Consider the following 6,582-nt stretch of genomic DNA (forward strand, 5'->3'; position numbering starts at 1 on the left):
ACACATGAGGTACAGTTAATAAGTTTGCAGATGACACCAAAATTGGAGATGTACTGGACAACGAAAAAGGTTTCCTCAGATTACAATGGGATTTTAATCAGATGGGCCAATGGACTGAGGAGTGGCAGATGGAGTTTAATTTAGATAAATGTGAGGTTGCTGCATTTCGGAAAGGCAAGTCAGAGCAGAACATATACACTGAATGGTAAAGTCCTAGGGAGTTTTGCTGAACAAAGAGACCTTGAAGTGCAGGTTCATAGCTCCTTGAAAGTAGAGTCACAGATAAATAGGATCATGAAGAAGGCATTTGGTATGCTTTCCTTTATTGATCAGAGCATTGAGTGCAGGAGTTGGGATGTCATGTTCTGGTTGTACAGGACATTGGTTAGGCTGCTTTTGAAATATTGTGTGCGAATCTGATCTCCTTTCTATCGGAAGGATGTTATAAATCTTTTCTGAACCCTTTCAAGTTTCACAAGAATGTTGCCAGGGTTGAAAGATTAGAGCTATGGGGAGAGACTGAATAGGCTGGGGCTGTTTTCCCTAGAGTGTCGGAGGCCGAGGGGTGACCTTATAGAGGTTTATAAAATCATGCGGGACATGATAGGAAAGGATAAATAGGCAAGGTCTTTTCCCTGGGGTGGAGGAGTCCAGAACGAGAGGGCATAGGTTTAGGGGGAGAGGGGAAAGATATAAAAGTGCCCTAAGGGGCAACTTTTTCATGCAGTGGGTGGTGCGTGTCTGGAATGAGCTGCCAGAGGAAGTGGTGGAGGCTATTACAATTATAGCATTTAAAAGGCATCTAGAAGGGTATATAAATAGGAAGCGTTTAGAGGGATATGGGCTAAATGTTGGCAAATGGGACTAGACTAGGTTAGGATATCTTGGCGGCATAGATGACTTGGACTGAAGGGTCTGTTTCTGTGCTGTATAATCTTTATGACTCTATGATTTTAATGCATTCTCGGTCTTTCCATGTGCACACCAGCCAAGACATTGTGTGAAATAAATCAATTGATAGAACAGTCTCACAATTGGGGGAAGATGCAGCTATTAAGATACAAAGGGAGCAACCAGAATGACTGAGGGGATGGAGGGACTGGATTATGAGGAGACATGACACTAACTGGCCTCTTTTTCGCTGGAAAAGGAATGGTTGAGAGGTGATATGTGGCTGTTTTCCAAATGTAAGCCATGACAAATTGTTTCACCTTGTTTGGAACAGGAGAAGCAGAGGACCTGCTCCTCATTCGAAGGGAGATAGATTCAACAGTAATTGGTGGAAACAATATTTCAGTCAGTGAGTGGTGAATCTATGTAATAGGCTCCCTGCCAAGATGGTGCATACAGCTAGTATAGCTCATTCAAATGCTAATTCTTTCAGAGAATGATGTGTTCCAGGTTGAATGGAGGGTAAACCTGGAGCACGCATACCTAAATATGAGGTGACAACCAAGTGAAGCTACAAAACAGAAACACATTCATGCAAAATAGCACAAGCCTCAAGTGACAGAGCTAAGTAATTTCACAACCAATGGCTCAGATTTAAGCTCTGCAATCCTGCCACATCCAGTCATGAATGGTGGTGGACAATTAAATAAATCACGGAAGTCCTCGAGATCTGGAGGACACAGAAAGGCCCTTAGACTGACCGAGTGTGCGCCAGTCAAACACAACCACATAACTATGCTAATCCCATTTTCCAGCGCTTGGCTCAAAGCCTTATGTGCCCTGCAATTCCACGTGTACATCTAAATACTTAAATGTTCTGAGGATTTCTGCCTGTACCAACATTAGATTCAGAGTTTCAGATTCCCACCACTGTTTGAGTGAAAAGATTTTTCCTCACATCCCCTCTTAACCTCCTGCCCTTTATGCTGACTGGCCATCGATCCCTCCACCAAGTTTGCCTCTTTTTTTATTCCCCTCATAATTTTAAACGTCTCAAACATGGCCTCCCTCAGTCTTTTCTGCTCCAAGAAAAACAGCCTCAATCCAACCCTTCCATCTTCTTAACTAAAACTTTCCAGTTCAGGCAACATCCTGGTAAATTTTCTCTGTACCTTTCCAGTGCAATCACATTCCCTCCTATAATGTGGATTCCAGAACTGCACACACTACTGTAACTGTGGCTAAACAGTTTTTAATACAGTTTAAGCATCACTTCCTTGCTCTTAAACTCTATGTTTCAGCTCAGAAAGGTACGTGTGCCATTGACTTACGAACCACTTTATCTACTTGTCCTAATGTCTTAAGGGACCAGTGGACATATGTACCAAGGTCCCTCTAATCCTTGGTGCTTCCCAGGTCCTACCATTCATCATGTATTCCTGTTTGCCTTGTTTGTCCTGCCCAGTGCATCACCTCACGCAAACGTTCCCATCCTCCAAAATGGGTGAGTATAGTACATCAGTACAAAAGAGAAGGCTGAAGTAATTCTAACAATCTTCAGACAGAGGTGGTAAGTGGATGATCTGAATTTGGTTGCCAGTGTTTAGCTAATTCGATGCATTCTGCATGATACCAAGAAACAATTGAAGGGATTGGACACTAAAGACTATGGGCCCTGACAAATTCTAGAAATAGTTCTGAAGACACAAGTCGACAATGATATGCACCTGACAATACAGAAAATTGCCTAGATCTGTCTTGTTCACAGAAAACGAAAAGTCTAACCTGGCCAATTACTGCCCCATTAATCTATAATCATCATCAGTAAAGTAAGGGAAGATGTTATCTAAAGAGTTATCAAGCAGTATTTGCTTACTAATAATCTGTTCACTGTCACTCAGTTTGGGTTCCACCATGGCCACTGACCTCAGTTCAAATGTGGATAAAAGAGCTGAACTCCAGATGTGAGATGAGAGTGACTGTACTTGTCATTGAGGCTGGTTTTGACAGAGTGTCTCATCGAGGAGCCCTAGCAGAACTACAGTAAATAGGAATCAGGGAGAAAATTCTCCACTGGTTAGAGTAATATCTGGCACACAAGATGATGGCTCAGTTGTTTGGGGTTTGTCATCTCAGCTCAGCATAACTTTTTAAGGATTAAGTCAGAGGAATATCCCAGACCCATTCATTTTCAGCTACTCCAACAATGACTTTCTTCATAAGGTCAGACGGGGTGTTCACGATGATTGCACCATATTCAGCACCATTCTTGATTCCTCAAATACTGAAGCAATCCATGTTCAAATGCAGCAAGACCTGGACCATATCCAGTGGCAAGTAACATTCACACAATGACGAGTGGCAAGTAACATTCACACCACACAAATGCCAGGCAATGACCATCTCTAACATAAGAAGATCTGAACATCAATGGCATTGCTGAAACTCCATTATCAATATCATGGGGGTTACTATTGACCAAGAACTGGACTAGCCATAGAGCTGCTCTGGTTACACAAGCAAATGAGAGGCTAGGAATTCGAAAATGAGTAACTTGCTTCCTGCCTCCCTGGAGCCTATCCAGTTTCAAGGCACAAGTCAGGAGTGTGATGGAATACTCTCAATTCCCCGGATGGGTGCAGCTTCAATAAATCTCAAGAAGCTTGACACCATCCAGGACAAAGCAAACCACTTGATTGGCATCACACCCACAAATATCCACTCCCTCCAACACTGACACTCAGTAGCAGCAATATTTGCCATCTAGTAGTGAGTAATTTGTGTGCTGTGATGTGACTTCGGGCCAATGGTTCCTAAACTTCTGCACCTACGAGTGTCCAGCTGTAGCTGATGCCTGGATCTGTTGTGGACTAACCAATAGAGATTGCATGCTATGATTAGACAATAATTCCATATGTGAATGATGCAAATACTGAAATGATGGAAGATAATTCTGATGCATTTGTTTCCCGACAGTTCCAATGTTTCTTGTATTGCTCTTATCCAGAAGGTTTAGAAGTTGAGGGGAAAAAATTCATTAACTTGCAGCAAATATTTGAACATAAGGGATAATGCATTCTGTTGAACACTGCCTGGAATGCTGTGTGCTGTCTAAAGCTTTTGTTTATGGTGTACTGCATCCGACTCCAGCTGGTTAATGTGGATGCAACATTGGTCTTAACTGTTTGAGAGTTTAATTATATATTTGAGAGCTTCCCCAAGTTCACTTGGCAGGGTTCAGTGTGAGACTGAGCCACATAAGCCAGGATATATCAACTTGCCTCAGCATGCCTGGGAAAGGGATAGTCAGCCAAGATTCCTATTTCCCTCCTGCTGATCACAAGGCTGGAATTTGCCAGTGAGTGGGGAGAGGACAATAATTTGTTAAGGTTTAGTTATACCATTCACCCTACTAGAACAGCCTGTTATTCTCAGGTAGTGTTCATTACAAGCAATGGCAGTCACAGTAGGGCCATGTGGTTGTGAAGTCTATCCCGTGAAAAGAAGATTGGCTGGAGCTGGGGGCAAAGTGAAATTGGAGGAGTTCTGGCTGTTACTTTTGAATTGAACAGTAACGCCAGTCTAGGTTATATGGGAGGTACTTGATTGACCTCAGTGTAACTGGATTGCACTGCATCCTAAGTGGAAGTGACTTTACTATAAGCACACAGTCAAAGTGTAGTGGTGCCTATGAAACTGACAGGACCACATGGAGACCATCTCAAATAGCAGCTCACAAACCATCATGGGGCTTATGTGAACTATTTTTAAATGTTTTCCAGCAGCAGCTGCCCCTTTAAAGTTTGCAGTGCCTGCCACTCCTGGCAATGCTCAGCGGGCAAGGCTAATTCTGTCATTAGGCTGTAGTAGGGAATGGGCTGTTTGTCAACAAGAATCATTCTGTAAAGTACTCTCTCTGACTGTAATGGGGAGAGTTTCTGAAATATTCACAGCTAAATCAGCGGTAAGTCACAAGGGCAGGACATTATCCAATGGACTGCAAGTCTCTTGTTAAAATAAGCACTTTGAAAAAATGACAGGAAGTGTTACACTGCATGTAGAAATTATTAATAACATATCAATGTGGATGTTCTGGAATTCTCCGATATTAAAGGATTCATGAATGCAAGATTTAAATCCAGTAAAACTGATGGAAGCGTGGATCTGAAATGTTAATACCTGCCAAAACCTGATAAGTGGAATGCTTTACCCCACCTCCTCCCCACCCTCGTCAGATCCTTCTGTCAGCTGTGGCTTTCTCCCTAGCCCTCAGATGGGTACAATAGACGACATAGCATTATTTTGAAGAACAGAAGGGGAGTTCTCCCTTGAAATGTGACTAATATTTAACACTCAATTAACATATCTTTAAAAAACACAGACCAGAGGGTATAAGTTTCAGATGAGGGGCAAGTGATTTAGAGGAGATCTGAGAAAAATTGTTTTCACTCAGAGGAAAGGATCGTGCTGTCTGAGAAGGTGGTGGCTGCAAGTACACTCACAGCATTTAAGATGTACCTGAATGAACATTTAAAATGCCAGGGACTAGTATGAATCAAGTGCAGGTAAATGGAGTGAGTGTAGTTTGGTGTTTGTTGATTGGCATAGAAAAGGTGGACTGAAGGCCCTGTTTCTATGCTGTATGACTCTAATAAGCTAGTGATGTACTTCCTTGCTGTTGTTGGACTTGTATGTAATACTGTGTTTCCTAAAACACATCTATAATTACACTTAAAAAGAAGCTACTGACCTTTTCAAGGAAAACCACATTCAACTCAAAACTTTGGGCACAATCTTCCCAGATCCTGAAAGACGTGGGCATTGTCAGTTGAAGACATGTGGCGAGATCAGCAGAAATAAGATTGCCGACGTCAAGCAAATCTACAACAAAGAGCGGAGTCTTACATGGGTCTGAGCATCATTGAGTTCTGGTGCAAAATGTGGCAGAATCATGTCAAACACTTAAACAAGGAATCAAGCGGGCTAAAAGGGGTCATGACTAGCTTTAGCGAGCAGAATTAAGGAGAATCCCAAAGCATTTTATTCTTATATAAGAAGCAAGCAGATAACTAGAGAAAGGATTGGTCCACTAAAGGATAACGAAGGAAGGCTGTGTGTCGAACCTGAGAGAATGGGTGAGATTCTGAATGATTACTTTGCATCAGTGTTCACTGAGGAGAGGAACATGAGGAATGTTGAGATTAGAGATAGAAGTTTGATTAGTCTGAATCACGTTGACATAAATAGGGAAGATGTGTTGGGTAGGCTAAAAGTTATTAAGGTGGACAAATCCCCAGGACTGGATGGGATCTATCCCAGGTTGCTGAGGGAGGTGAGACAGGAAATAGCTGGGGTCCTGACATATCTTTGTGGCATCCTTAAATACAGATGAGGTGCCAGAGGACTGGAGGGTTGTTCATGTTGTCCCCCTGTACAAGAAGGGTAGCAGGGATATTCTGGGCAACTACAGACTAGTGAGCCTGACGGCGGTGGTGGGAAAGTTGCTGAAGAAGGTACTGAGGGATAGGATCTATTTATATTTAGAAAAGAATGGGCTTATCAGTGATAGGCAACATGGTTTTTTGCGGGGGAGATCGTGCCTTACCAACTTAATAGAGTTCTTTGAAGAATTGACCAAGTAGATAAATGAGGGAAGGGCTGTTGATGTCATATACATGGACTTTAGTAAGG

Source organism: Chiloscyllium plagiosum, chromosome 27 (assembly GCF_004010195.1).
Source record: "Chiloscyllium plagiosum isolate BGI_BamShark_2017 chromosome 27, ASM401019v2, whole genome shotgun sequence".
Lineage (NCBI taxonomy): Eukaryota > Metazoa > Chordata > Chondrichthyes > Orectolobiformes > Hemiscylliidae > Chiloscyllium > Chiloscyllium plagiosum.